Source organism: Periplaneta americana, chromosome 17 (assembly GCF_040183065.1).
Source record: "Periplaneta americana isolate PAMFEO1 chromosome 17, P.americana_PAMFEO1_priV1, whole genome shotgun sequence".
Classification (NCBI taxonomy): domain Eukaryota; kingdom Metazoa; phylum Arthropoda; class Insecta; order Blattodea; family Blattidae; genus Periplaneta; species Periplaneta americana.
Window position 1 is genome coordinate 115,238,060 of NC_091133.1, and position 15,838 is coordinate 115,253,897.

General features: G+C 34.7%; 1 protein-coding gene across 3 annotated transcripts in view; it reads right to left on the bottom strand.

Moving 5' to 3' along the window:
• The window catches only part of corn (cornetto), a 321,107-nt gene that overhangs the window by 159,130 nt on the left and 146,139 nt on the right, over positions 1 to 15,838 (bottom strand). The window lies entirely within an intron of this gene.

Here is a 15,838-nt window from a genome sequence, read left to right on the forward strand (position 1 = left end):
AGTTGAATGGGTTACATCAGCTTCTTGTCTATGCGGATGACGTGAATATGTTAGGACAAAATCCACAAATGATTAGGGAAAACGCGGAAATTCTACTTGAAGCAAGTAAAGCGATAGTGTTAGAAGTAAATCCCGAAAAGACTAAGTATATGATTATGTCTCGTGACCAAAATATTGTACGAAATGGAAATATAAAAATTGGAGAAAATTTATCCTTCGAAGTGGTGGAAAAATTCAAATATCTTGGAGCAACAGTAACAAATATAAATGACACTCGGGAGGAAATTAAACGCAGAATAAATATGGGAAATGCCTGTTATTATTCGGTTGAGAAGCTTTTGTCATCTAGTCTGCTGTCAAAAAATCTAAAAGCTAGAATTTATAAAACAGTTATATTATCGGTTGTTCCGTATGGCTGTGAAACTTGGACTCTCACTTTGGGAGAGGAACAGAGATTAAAGGTGTTTGAGAATAAGGTCCTTAGGAAAATATTTGGGGCTAAGAGGGATGAAGTTATAGGAGAATGGAGAAAGTTACACAACGCAGAGCTGCAAGCATTGTATTCTTCACCTGACATAATTAGGAACATTAAATCCAGACGTTTGAGATGGGCAGGGCATGTAGCACGTATGGGCGAATCCAGAAATGCATATAGAGTGTTAGTTGGGAGGCTGGAGGGAAAAAGACCTTTGGGGAGGCCGAGACGTAGATGGAAAGATAATATTAAAATGGATTTGAGGGAGGTGGGATATGATGATAGAGAATGGATTCTTGCACAGGATAGGGACCGATGGCGGGCTTATGTGAGGGCGACAATGAACCTTCGGGTTCCTTAAAAGCCAGTAAGTAAGGAAGTAAGTAAGTACGTATGTAAGTAAGTCAGTCACTAGGATTAATAGTATTGGAATAATATTTTTAAAATATGTTTTATATTGACGTCACTAAAAAGCCTCCTTGCGTCAAAGTTTTCGAAATATTTAGTTCATATTTGCTCAGAAGCTTGAAAATAATCATGGAAATAAAAATTAATTAGGTTTTTGAGCTCAGTCTAAATAGAGAGTCACAATAAATTTTTTTAAAGTTCATGAATTTACCGTTACAGCATATATTTTAATCTAAATGCAATATGAATATGCCCCGAAGTAACTTGATATTAATACAAATGCAATTAAATTTTGTTTGTCAACATTTAATTGACCCCCGCGAGAAGTTTCACACCAATCTGACAATAACTGTTGTGCAACGAGCTTTTTTTTTTATACAAGAAAGTGCTAAAAAAGTTTTAAGTCGAGAAAACACCATTAAAAAAATTCTCTCCACTCACTCATTAGACAAAGCATACAAAAGAACAAACAATGGACCTTAACAGGGTAAGAAAAATGACAAACAACAGATAAAAAATGAAAGCTAAAAAGAAAATATATATGTAGGTGGTTTCATATGACTTTTACAGGCTCTTTCATTACGAAGAGTGCCAGTCATTTATTGATTACGAAAACTTGTGAAATTGTAATATTTATTTCTCTGTAATTTTTATTTTTGACTAAGTCTAAAACACTTCGTGCTCAAGGACTGTAAATAAAATAAATAAATAAATAAATAAATAAATAAATAAATAATTAAATAACTAAAGTAATTAATTAAATAATTAATTAATTAAACAATTGATTAAATAATTAAACAATTAATTAACAATTAAATAAATAAATAATTATTAAATAATTAATCAAATGAGTAATTAATCAAATGGATAATTGATCAAATATATAATTAATCAAAAAATAATAAATCAAATAAATAATTAATGAAATAAATAATTGATCAAATAAATAATTGATCAAATATATAATTAATCAAAAAATAATTAATCAAATAAATAATTAATCAAATAAATAATTGATCAAATACATAATTGATCAAATAAATAATTGATCAAATAAATAATTGATCAAATAAATAATTGACCAAATAAATAATTGATCAAATAAATAATTGATCAAATACATAATTAATCAAATAAATAATTGATCAAATAAATAATTGATCAAATAAATAATTGATCAAATACATAATTGATCAAATAAATAATTAATCAAATAAATAATAATCAAATAAATAAATAGTACGTATATAATAAATAAATCTAACAAAACTGCGACCAATGGGTCTAATTCACATTTCGATGTGAATTTTTATACAGTATTCTGTTCACTGTTCCAAACAGAGTGAGTTATTTACAGTACAGTATAATTCTAAATGTTCGAGCAACGTTCACAGGAATCTGTGTTACGGAAGCGAGAACTGTGATTATTTCCAAAATTATCCAAAATCGGGTACATGTATATAAAAACTTCAAGTATCGGTTCCTAGAATACTACATTATCTTCTTGAATCACCCTGTATAATAATAATAATAATAATAATAATAATAATAATAATAATAATAATAATAATAATAATAAATTTGTACGATACCGTATATGCAACTTAAGAGCATGTTCTCCAAGATCTCTTTTAAATTTATTCTAAAAAAAAATAGTTCATGTATACTACAATCTCCAAACAAGTGCTGAAGGAAACGCTGATGCGACCAGTTTGTCACAGTGCAGACACTAGCACATCGGCAATGCTCTTGGATACAAGATTCACGTTGCAGCAGGAGTACAACATAGCCCTATATTCTGCATATACGCTGTGGAATTTCCTCACTGCGTGAGCAAAGAAAATACGTGGAAAACAAGAACATCACTGCATGAGCAACAGGCTAAGCACAGAATTAGCGAGAACACCCCACCAAGACAAGTTAGAGCACGTGCCCTGTGTGGGTGAAGTAATTTAAGTATGTTTGGTGGCGATGCAGAAAATGAATCATTAGGTTTCGAAATAAATGGTGCTGCATAAACCTACAACACGGTCAGAAGCCGCTACTGACTTCCCCACATATCTTAATTTTGCCTATCGTCCGATATCTTCTTCTTCCTTCAACTTTTCTCCCGCTCACCATTCCTTCCACTAATCAATTTCAACATTATCCTTCCTAGCACAGCTTCATTTTTTATTCTCTCTCAATTTCACATGTTCCATTCTTCTTCATCCTCATTTTTCAAATGATTCTATTCGTTTCTCTTCACTTCGTCGTAATGTCCACGTTTCTGCCCCATTCAATGCCACAATCCACATAAAGCACTTCACTAGTATCTTCCTTAGTTATTTTTCCAGAGCTCAGCAGTATATGCTTTTTTTTCTATTAAAAGCTTCCTTTGTCATTGTTATCCTCCTTTTGACTTCGTAGCAGCAGCTCATTTTACTGCTTATAGTATTCCGCAAGTATTTGAAGCTGTCCACTTATTCTGTTGTTTCATTTTGAATTCACACAATTACCATCGTTATTTTTCTTCCTATAACCATGGTCTTCGTCTTGTTAGCATTTATCTTCATCCCATTCAGCTCAAAGCTGTCATTTAGCTCCGGTAGCATAACCAACAAATGAATATTCTACTACTTAAAAGCATTTTCAGGCAGTGCAAGAAGTATGATTTGAATGGCTTAATCATTATAGGAACTAAAAGATTGTTTCCATTTCTTTTTATAAAATATGCTACAATTTTTTTTGTTAGAACATGAACATCTTGAAAATGAATACAATCCTAAGGTACAGAGTGACCCATGTAATAAACCTTTCATCGAAACGAGCGTCACGTGGTTTGTGAATCAATATGATTATTATTAGTGCTGTTGATCTATCAAAATATTTAATCGATAAACTATTTGAATTTAATCGATTAATAGAGTTTTGATCGGTTTGAAAAAATGTTTTAATATACTGTAATACACAATAATTATTGTTCAATTTAACTTGTGTTCGGTGATAAGTAAGCTGCGGATTTATGCCTATAGGCCTATGCCTATTTTAATACTTAACCTGAAGACCCAAGCTTTTAGGTTACATATCCATTTTAAGGCATTTTGAGCATTATATGCGAATTCTATAGTGCCTATAATTGCCTATTTCACTAGTAAATGCCTATTTGCTTATAAATGCCTAAAAGTAGCCTAGATATCCGTATTATATTATTACTTGAATTTATTGACCATTCTATCGATATTTTTTGAATCTGTAATTTGTTTCTTTTTTTATTCAGCAGAGGACAAGAACTAGAACTATTGGTAATTCTGTGTTTTACGTTTTACTGCCAGTAGAACATGGAGAAATCGAATAATTTAAAATCAACCAATAGCAAAAAAATGTTTTTCGAAACCCGCTTGAATCATTGGTGATAGTTGACTAGGGCAGTTGTTTTAAACTGTGTATTCGTTTTGAGAGTTTGTGAGTTGAGTATAGAGTTGAGTTTTCTGCTGTAATACGTGAAATATACCGTGGAGATATGCCAAAGCAAAAGACATCAGAAGCACTGACATTACTGCGTTCCCACTGGTTTGGTCCCCAGCTGAGATTGGAACTTTGAAGTATTGCCCATCACTTCATGTGAAGTGGAGGAGTTTTCCCAATTTAAGAACATTCTTACAACATACGTCAGTTTGCATTACAACATTTGGAGGAATATTTAGTTATTCACTGCCATAATGACATTCCTATATAAACTAGTATATATGCTGCGTAATGCTACGCTATGATCGTGTTAGCCATTAAGAATTAGAAATTCTTATTGCATTTTTAAACGCCTATTTTAGAATTTTGAATGCCTATTTTGCCTGCCTATTTCAACTGTTTTTAGTGCCTAAAGATCCGCAGCTTGGTGATAAGCATAAGTATTAAATGTCGTATATCTGTATATATTGTATAGTTATATTACAAAGCAACTATTTTAATTACTTAGTAACATATTTATTATGAGGCTTATAATTTATTGTGTCAATTTCTCCGGGAATTTTCGAGGCAAACATAAATAACAAAAAGTATGAAGACTCACCTAATTAATACTGCTTCATCCATGATTTTAAACATGTGAGTGCATTCACATGCTCCGAATTAAGTGCCGCTCTACGTTTAGTAACAATGTTTCCTGCATCACTAAACACGAAAAAACTTTTTTTTCTGTCAAGCACTTCTACACGGTCGTTCAATTTAAATCCAAACGTTTCACCGAGTTTACCTCTCAAATTCTCATATGACATAATGGAGTTTATACTTTTCACAAACCACAGAAAACTGATTTTTTTCTTTATCAAGCTAAACACACAACCTTCATATACAAACTCAATACAGAAACTGCAAAAGTACAGCGGTCGAAACAGAAGACTGGCCCCTATTGTAATCGAATTACCAGATTTTAGAAAGAGGAGAAGGTAGTTACGCTCTCACTTGCACACAGTGTAGACATGGCTATTTTATAAGGGATGAAGGGGACGAATCCCATATGCTAGAAAGATGAGCTGACAACAAAATGGAAGTTTTCTTCGAAAACCATAAAACTTAATAAGGGTTTCGCATTGTGTTTCAACTTTCAATAGAGGTACTCTAGGTCACTGTTCTCATATCTCCATCTCTTTCTGAATTGTTTGTGCAAAGATTTTCCCTACGCTACCTGGTTTACAGTTAGAAAATAACAGTACTATTGTGATTTTAAGTAAGCAATTTCTGAGAGAGAAATATTGTCGGAATTTTTAGTATGAGTTTGTATTAACAAAATAATAATTAATATCAACTGCAACCGATTAATTTTAATAGACTCGATTATTCGAGTAAATATTTTTTATCGATTAATCTTACAACAGAAATTGATCGACTAATCGATTAAATGCCACAACACTAATTATTACCAAAATATACAAACTCAATTAGCGAGAATTTTCACTAGCCTTTGAAGTTTATCTCTGTCCTGACAATATGATACACGTTGTCGGACTTTTATGTAGGCCTACTACAACACATCCCATTCAGGACGGGATTCGAACCCGAGGTCCTAGCTACCACAGAATGGAAAAGCTGCTCCCTAACTACAGGTCTGTTTTATATAACATTTTTGTCCGAAGACAGATTTGCTACAAAAATGAAACAGAAACTAGTAACAACAGTGCTATTGCTGGACCAGAAAAGTTGCTTCTAGTCTACAGACTACAAAGGCAGGTTATTTTAATACTCGAGCATTAAATGTCAGATAAAGATCCTTTTTCAGCCAGGAGTACCAGAGGAATTAGTAAAGACTGTCTGTCTTGTGTGTCTAATGCTCTACATTCGACTTCCACTTTATTCTGGCATAACAATGAACTTCAGACAAAAGAATTAAACTCATTACTTCCGTTCTCGTACCCCTTGTCACACTTTATTACGTTAACAGAATGCAAGATGACTCTCAAAAGCTGCGTATTTCTATAGTAACACTTCCCTTTTCCACCTCTTTTCAATAAGCATTTTGAGAATTTATGTGATATCAAAATTCCAACTTATGAACCTATTTTCGACAATTTATTTTTGGCTCCTGAAATAACGAAGACATTACAGCGGGAGAAGTCCTATTCCAGATGCTCTGAATAACGGTCTCCCTGCTGGGGTGGAAGCTATTGGATTCTTCGCAGAGGATATAAAACTGACTGTAAAGTGGCTCGCCATCGCATCACGGCACCCGTCTTTGAATGCTAAAGAAGGACGCTTCTAAAAAGAGAAATTGAAAATCGATGAACACTGCATTTGAATTGTGGAATAACACCAACCTAATTCCATATATTCTTCTTTACATTTTCGTTTCATATAGTTCTGGCCTTTCGGAAAACATACAAATAGCTATTTTATTCAAAGGTCAACCGTATTATACGCATCCACTAAAGCTGCGTGGATAACACTGCAGAGAGTTTGAATCCCCTTTCACCCTATGGTATGGATTATTATTTTTTCACAGGGTTGTATTCCGTAGTTATTGACGTAGGTGAGGGATTGGCGTGTTCCCGACTTCATGTCCTGAAGTCACGCTATGTTGTGGAGGTTGTTTCGCCACTGTTTCCTTTTCCTTCCTTTTCTTTTTAGTCATTTTCTTTTCTTTCTGGGTTTCATGTCTTTTTTTCCATAGGTTGCTCATATTGATGGGGAAATTAATTTTCTTAGGTTTCTTATATTTTACCTTTCTTAGTAATTTAGATCTCTACCGCCAGATGTGAGTACCCTTCTAGCAGTTTAGTATCTCTTCTATAAGAGGGCGTCATTGTGCCAGACTATTTAATTAAAATTATTTTATATTTTATTCCTGAGTTCGAGACTATGTTGCTGATTGGCTCCTTTTGAAAATTAAAGGTTGAGAGTCGTGTTGAGAAGTTACGACTTGTGATCAGCGAGTTTCCTCGTGAAACGATTACGACTCAATACCATACCACAGATAATGAAAGTGCGTCAGAAAGACAGTGTTTTTAACCAAGAACAGTAATAACAACCCAATTTTACGACATAACAGGCTAACACAGCCAATCATAAATATGATAAAAGTTTTATAGTGTTTACAGTGTTTTATAGTGTTTTTATAGTGAGTGTTTTATAGTGTTTTTATAGTGTATATTTTACTTGTTTATATTTATGTGTCATAATATTGGTTTTAACATAATTTCCTATTTTCCTATGTGTGCCTTCAAAAGAAAGAATTTTAACAGAATCATAACAAGCAACCACACACTGCAACAAGTACATTTATAGTAATTTTAGCTAAATTAAGAAATCATGATGGGTCACACGCACGTGAATAACCCACTACACAATAAGAGGCTAGGTCTTCACAACACATATTGACATACATATCTGAAGATGATACACACTAAGTATCGAAAACGTTAATATAAATCCAAAAACATTAAGATAAGCAAAGGTGGAAAATAAAAAACTGACATTGTTAACATGAAAGTTTGCAAATCCAAACTTTCATGCTTATGCTTACGTGATTTGCAAACAGAACACAATCGTGTGGGCGCTGAAGTATACGACAGAATATGAGGAAATGGCGTCGTTGTTTTGTTTCCATGGTTACCAAGTATGTTTGCTATTATGTTTATGTTCCCATCGTGAATGATGGTATGACTTTTTGATTTTACCATAACGTTTATATTCATAAGTTAACGCTTACGTTATGTTTAATTTTCATTGTGAATGAGCCTTAAGGGATATGCTACTGGAGCTTAATGACAGCTGTGAGCAGTATGGAATGAAGATAAATGCAAACAATACGAAGACCATGATCATAGGAAGAAAAGTAAAGAAGGTAAACTTGCGAATTCTAAATGAGGCAGTAGAGCAAGTGGACAGCTTCAAATATTTGGGGTGTACTATAAACAGTAACATGAGCTCCTGCCATGAAGTCAAAAGGAGAATAGCAATGGCAAAGGAAGCTTTTAATAGAAAAAATGAGCATCTTCTGCGGACCTCTGGAGAAAGAACTAAGGAAGAGACTAGTTAGTGAAACATTGTATGGTGGATATAGAGAAGAATGGAACGTGTGAAATGGACAGACAGAGTAAGAAACGAAACTCTGTCGGAAAGAGTGGATGAAGAAAGAATGATGCTGAAACTGATCATGAAGAGGAAAAGGAATTGGTTGGGTCACTGGTTGAGAAGAAACTGCCTACTGAAGGATGCACTGGAAAGAATGGTGAACGGGAGGAGAGTTCGTGGTAAAAGAAGATATCAGGTGATAGACAACATTAAGATATACGGATCATATTCGAAGATAAACAGGAAGGCAGAAAATATAGAAGACTGGAGAATGCTGGGTTTGCAGTGAAAGACGTGCCCTCGGGCAGAACACTATGAATGAATGAATACCTAGGTATTCATTTATCATCTTCTCATTAGACGATGAATTAGAATCTGTTATAAAGAAACAAATAACGTTAATATTCGAATAATAAATATAATAAATAAATAAATAAACAAAAATAAATGAATGAATGATGAAGGAATAAAAATAAATAAATGAATAAGTGAATGAATAAATAATTAAATAATAAATAAATAAGCAAATAAATAATAAGTAATAAATAAATGAATAATGATTAAACAATAAATAAACAAATAAATAAGTAATGCAAATGCCGGGTAATATTTTGGCGAATCCTCGGACCTCATCTCATCTCACTACATCTCGCCAAAATGTAAAAAAAATGTAAAAAAATTGTACAAAATTGTAAAAATTGTAGAAAATTACTAAATTGTAAAACTATAAAAATTTGTAAAAATTGTAATTGTAATATTGTAAAATGTTGACATGTTCCACATCTTAAAGCTTCATTGCTCATGTAAGATCTATGGAATAAAATGAATGAATGAATGAATGAATGAATGAATGAATGAATGAATGAATGAATGAAATGAATGAATGAATGAATGAATTAAATAAACGTATGTATAGGTAGGTCATTCCAATCATTTATAGTTAAATTTAAAAATGAGAATTTACCTACATCAGTTTTCTGTTTCCTACATTTGATTTTAAAATCATGATCGTTCCTAACATAGTACGTTGGCTTCTCTAAGGGTTCCGCTGAAACAAGCTGTTTTCAAATGATACTACACTGTGAATCAAAAGTCTGGAAGCATATAAATATCTTTCATAAATATCTTGATTTTCGATTACTATAGATGTTACCAGTATTTGTAAGACTTCTTTTGATATTATTAACATGGTGGAAGAAAAAAATTTTAACTTTTTTATCTGCTCCCATCGGCATATTTGCTTGTTAGCCCCAGTTATTTTCCTAATAACCATATTCTCGAACACCTTAACCTCTGTTTCTCTCTTAAAATGAGAGTTCAAATTTCACAACCATACAGAACAACCGGTACCTAATACAATTGTTTTATAATTTTTTTAAAAGCAGACTGGATGACAAAAGCTTCTCAACCGAATAATAGCACGCACTTCTCATATTTATTCTGCGTTTAATTTCCACTAGAATGACATGTTTTTACTGTTGCTCCAATATATTTGAATTTGCTTCAAAGGATAAATTTCCAAGTTTTATGTTTATATTTCGGGGACAAAAGGGGTAGTATGTGGCCTCGAGGGTTCACAATTTGCTGATGGTTGTGAACTATTAAAACTCGAGAAACGCCATTTAATCCTACCAAGTCCTATATGCATGTCCACGTCATGGTCCCTGGGTAACGCTAAGCCATGTGAGGGCGCAAAGCGAGTCCTTGACGCTATAATTGAGACTTATCAGCTAAGGGAGTACACCCCGACAGAAAATCATCGTCCCCTCAGGATTGCTGGGAGGTTAGGCGTAGGGTTGGCGATTCTATCCTGTAAAAAAACTATTGCTATGAAACCCAAAGAATTAGTAAACGGACGGATTAATCGTTGGCAACCTGGCTTGAAAAAGGTAAATGAGTTACGGATTGGTACTTGGAACGTCCTAACATTATACCACAGTCTACTATATACAGTCGCGAAGCTCAATATGTAGTAAAAATGCAAACATGGGTAGTTGCCCACCACTAGGATCGCTACTATCGCCTCATCATCGCAGATCTCTCTCCTAGCAGCCGACAAAATATGTTACACTTTCGTTGTCGTGTTCTTTTGGAAAAATTAACACCTTCCTTCCATTATTGAAATATTAAATGCATGAAGTTAATTTATTATTTTAATGAAGTATATTAAATTCCACCATAAACTCGAAGATACCTGCAAGAAATAAGTTAATATAATTTTTGTTTGTGCAAAACGAACTGAAATTTACTATAATAGCTTCACTCATTCAAGATTATAGCGATAATTAACTATGAAACCAATAAATATTAATTTGCATTTCTCTTTACAACAATAATAATGGAAATATGAATTAATGGAGTAACTTACGTGTACCGGTACTTGTAGTGTAGGCTTACGTAGTTAACAAAGTGGGATGAGGTTAAGCAATAATAATCACACCAGAATTGGAAATAAAACGTGATCAATAAATTTTATTGTAACAGACTTTTTCTACGTCTCTAGTAAAGCAACAAATAAAAATAACAACAAAATTAACAGCTATAATTAAAAACATATCCTTTGAAAAAAAAAGTAGGCCTAAGCAATAATAATCCCACCAGAATTGAAAATAAAACGTGATCAATAAATTTCATTAAACTAAACTTAATTTTTCTACGTCTCTAGTAAAATATTATTATTCCAATTATTGTATTTTAGCCATTAACATTTTCATTACAACTAATAACAAACATTTCACAAGCATCAATGTGAAATACGCAACGAGCTAGCACTCGATGGAAATACGACACAGTCCAAAGTCGACCGTGGACAGTCTATTGTTTCTATTGCTAACCGCTTGGAGCGCTTTATCACGAGATTTGCAAAAAATCACCTCAAGCTTCGCGACTGTATATAGTAGACTGTGGTTATAAAAAACCAGAAGTGTAGGACGACCAAGACTGCGATGGATGGATGGAGTGTTAGAGGATCTAAAGAAAGTGGGAACTAAAGGATGGTGGTTGGTTGCCAGGGACAGAGATGCATGGAAGAGAGTTCTAAGGGAGGCCGAGGCTCAAATTGGGCTGTAGCGTCGATGATGATGATGATGATGGTTTATATTTCGTACTATGTTCTGGTCACGGAACATAATCATATACTTTGTCCTTTTGGGGTTTACACTACATTATGAAAATCTTTAATGAGTAGATCATGATTACCAACCTAAATTATACAAAATGTTTTGGAAGGTCCGTCAAAAAGAAATATGAGTTTCAAGGGATCCGTGGTCTTCAAAAGGTTGGGAACCACTGCTCTGCAATTTACACTGCGTATTGGTGGCTGCATTTGCCGCCAATCTGAAGAGCACAGCTTTACGATGAAGTGTTTAAATGAAGCGTGAAGCGTGATATTTTCTGGAGTGCGATTCAAAGAATCCGTGCCAGATTTACCGCAGTGGTTTGAGTGTGAAATTGACAGACTGCAATATGTAAGTTCCCAGACCGCGGCGTGAACGAGAAAGCGATTTCTTATTGGAAAATGATTAAGTGGCGTGGGCGGCGACATGTGGGGTGCACGTGTTCGCACCCCCCTCGCACCAGCAGGTCCGCTGGGAGCCTGAGTCAACTATCTCATTACCCGTCACATCTCGCCCGCCACTTAACTGCATTAAGCAGACAATTTTGCACTCCGATTTTCTGCGGGTGAGATAGAGATTCATGTACAGCAGCCGCGGCGAAAATGCGACTCACGAGCACATTGTGGCTCGCAGTGATACCTGTGCATTTCTACCTCCCACAACCCCCACCCTCTCACTTACTGGAGTCAAACTCCGTTCCATTTGTATTTGCCTCTGATCTGCGAGTGGCGTATCGTCGCAATGTCTCCCTCCAATACATGTACTGTACATCTACAAAAACGAAAGTTTCAAGTAGGATGGAAGGACGCATTTTTTTGCTGCCAATATGGTGAGAATATTAAATGTATGATTTGTTCGCAAGTATTACGAGGAAAACGGTTTATAACATGAAACGGCATTATACTACATGTTACTCACATTATGAAACATTGAAAGGTAATTGTTATTGTTATTATTATTATTATTATTATTATTATTATTATTATTATTATTATTATTGACAAGTTAATCGATTGACAAGTTAAATTGTGACCTAGCCACTGTCTCCACTTGGGCGGCCAATTTCGGACTCGCACTTAATCCAAGTAAGACTCAAGCCATAATTATTGGACATAAGCGTTTAGTTAACTCCCTTAATAACAGTAATCTTTCAGTTGTTACTCTTAACAACACGCTAATCCCTTATTCATCTGTCGTAAAAAAATCTTGGCTTCTTTTTTGATAATAATCTAAGTTGGAATTTTCAAGTTAAAGAAACGATAAAAAAAATCTGTTCCTCCATTCACTGTTTGAGTCGCTTGAGAAACTTCTTGACCCAGCAACTAAAACTTACCCTAGTGCAAACCCTAGTAACGCCGCACTTCGATTATTGTGACGTTTTGTTAAGTGACCTAAGTTCTGAATTGTCAGTCAAGTTACAGCGAGCTCAGAATATGTGCGTCAGATACGTGTGCAACATCCGACGGTATGATCACATATCACCGTCCTTCGCAAGTCTCTCGTGGCTCCGACTTAAAGAACGTAGAACTTTACACTCTTTGTCTTTACTCTTTCGAATTCTGCACACTTCAACACCAAATTACCTTTCGTCTCGTTTCTCTTATCTATACTCTAACCACGATGTAAATACCAGATCACTTATCTGTGGCACGCTAAGTATACCTCTTCATAGAACATCTTGTTATTCATCATCTTTTACAATATCCACCTCGCGTCAATGGAATTCCTTGTCACAAAGTATTAGGGGCTGCAAGACAATAAACACCTTTAAGAACAGCTTAAAAGATAACCTTATTAGCATTTCACTCCAATCATACTGATTTAAACTATCACTGACTACATTGTTACTTTTTTCTTTAGACATCATCCTGATTGTGCTGTATTTTAATTGTCTCGTAATAATCTCTTTCTATTATCTAATATTATTTGAAATATATTAACATTCTATGTATTTTAGTTTAATTCTGCTACACAGTTTATTTCAGTGTTTAATTAATAGTTCATAGTATTTTGTTGTTTAATTTGTAAATAACTTTTGTATACATGTAACTCTCATCTCAATCAAATTGTTGGATTCTTTGTAAGTTCATGCATATGTATATACACTTTTTGCTGGTTGAGTGGAAGAGAAGGCCTTACGGCCTTAACTCTGCCAGCTAAAATAAATCATTATTATTATTATTATTATTATTATTATTATTATTATTATTATCTCTGTACGTCGACCCTTTTTCAGCAGATATACGAATGATGCGGTTAGATCTTCAATTTGAACTCATAGATTTACAATGTACCTTTAGGGAGGCCGAGACGTAGATGGGAGGATAATATTAAAATGGATTTGAGGGAGGTGGGGTATGATGATAGAGACTGGCTTAATCTTGCACAGGATAGGGACCGATGGCGGGCTTATGTGAGGGCGGCAATGAACCTTCGGGTTCCTTAAAAGCCATTTGTAAGTAAGTAAAGTAAGATTTACAATGTGATGTTGCAATGAAAGCTAGATGTAAGGACTGGACAAATGTTGAACTTTTCAAATCTTTGTCAAAAAATAGGTATCCGAAGCTTCGTTCTTTCGCTTGCTCTGTTGAAGCCATGTTCGCTACAACTTACGTTTGTGAAAAATTATTTTCAATAATGAAAATAGTTAAAACCAAATGTAGATCACGGCTGACAGACAAACACCTTCGTGATCAACTACGACTGGCAGTAAGTGGCATAATTCCTGATTTTGAAACTCTGTCGCAGAGACATTCTGAAGACAGTTCAGGTCGTGATAATGTGTCCTATATTTTCTTGTACATTTCTCTTTTCGTTGTACGTACGAAAGAGTAGTTTGTAACCTTGTACTGTATAAAATTATATTTAAATGCTGGACGTAAGGAAAATGAAAATCCATTACTAAGTTGGACAGTTACTTCACTTCCCCTTCGGGTGTCCACCTCCCTCCACAGGTGCTATGCACGTTGCAGGTTACACAGTGGCTCGGCGCACGAACTCTTCTTCGTCACGGCTAATGTACAGTCTCCTCCTCGATTTTCGATTGCTGAAGCAGGATCTTCACTTTCGATGAGTTTTAAGACTTATTTGACTTCGTCACTTCGTTTCATGTGAAAATGATAACGCCGTATTTTATCGGCTGTCACTAATAAAGGCTGAATCAGGAGGAAAGGTACAGTAGTGGCAAAAAAATGCGGACCGACGGAATAATCGAAGTCCCCGAAATGAACCACTGCGTATGCCACGCCCGCATTCACAAGATAGCGAGTAATCTATTGAAATTGTTGTAGTTTCGACTGCTGAAAGTCATTAGAAAATAAGCTGGTAAAATTCATGTTCTGAGAATAATAAGTTAATTAAGTAGTAAAATATCGCTGCAATCGAAAAGTATTGGGAATAAATTTGAATAAGGAACAAAAAAAGTTTCCTTCCCAGGCAGGATCCGAACCACGAAAGTCTTAGTTACCAGTCTATCGTAGCTCTGGAATGAACAAGGCTCTGAAATCAGCTACAAGGGTCGGTCCGGTTTGTTTGCCATTATTGTACACGTTGTGAGGGATGATAATATTGGTTATTCGGAACAAAAAAGTTTATATGGACATATGCCCTGTTCTTAACAGTATCTCATATACAGTTGTTTGAAAATCACGGGCGTCAGTCTCATGTTCTTCATCAGCACTCACATGAGAACGCAACCGAAACGACATTAGGTTATAGTAGGATCAATGAAACTTATCCAGGGCGTTGGATCGGTCGCGATGGAATATTGGCCACCGAGGTCACCCGACCTTGCTCCATTGGATTACTGGGTGTGGGGTTGGTTTAAGAGCGAAGTCTACAAGCGCTAAGTGAAAACAAGGGGGAACTTCTCGTTCGCATTTTACATGCTTGTGCTCAAGTAAAGGAATGTTCGAATCAGCTCAGATCAGGAACATAGCAGGTGTCTACAAGAACTGCGAAGTGCATTGAAGTTGACGGTGGACTTTTTTAACATAATCTGTAAAGAAACTTACATAATTAAACCGAACGTAAAGTAACAATGTTTTAATTTACTATTACCTAAACGTTTCCCGTTCCTCATTGTTTCCATTACTTTTCTCCGAAACCGTTAAGGACAGGACATATGTTCATATAAACTTTTTTTTGTTTAGAATCACCAATATTTTCATCCCTCAAACCATGTACCTTTACTCCTGACTCACCCTGTATTTACTTCAAGAATGTTGTGTTTTTTCCGAGAAATTCGGATATCTTTGGTATATTTCTTCATTAAAAGATTTTACATTTCAGTCTT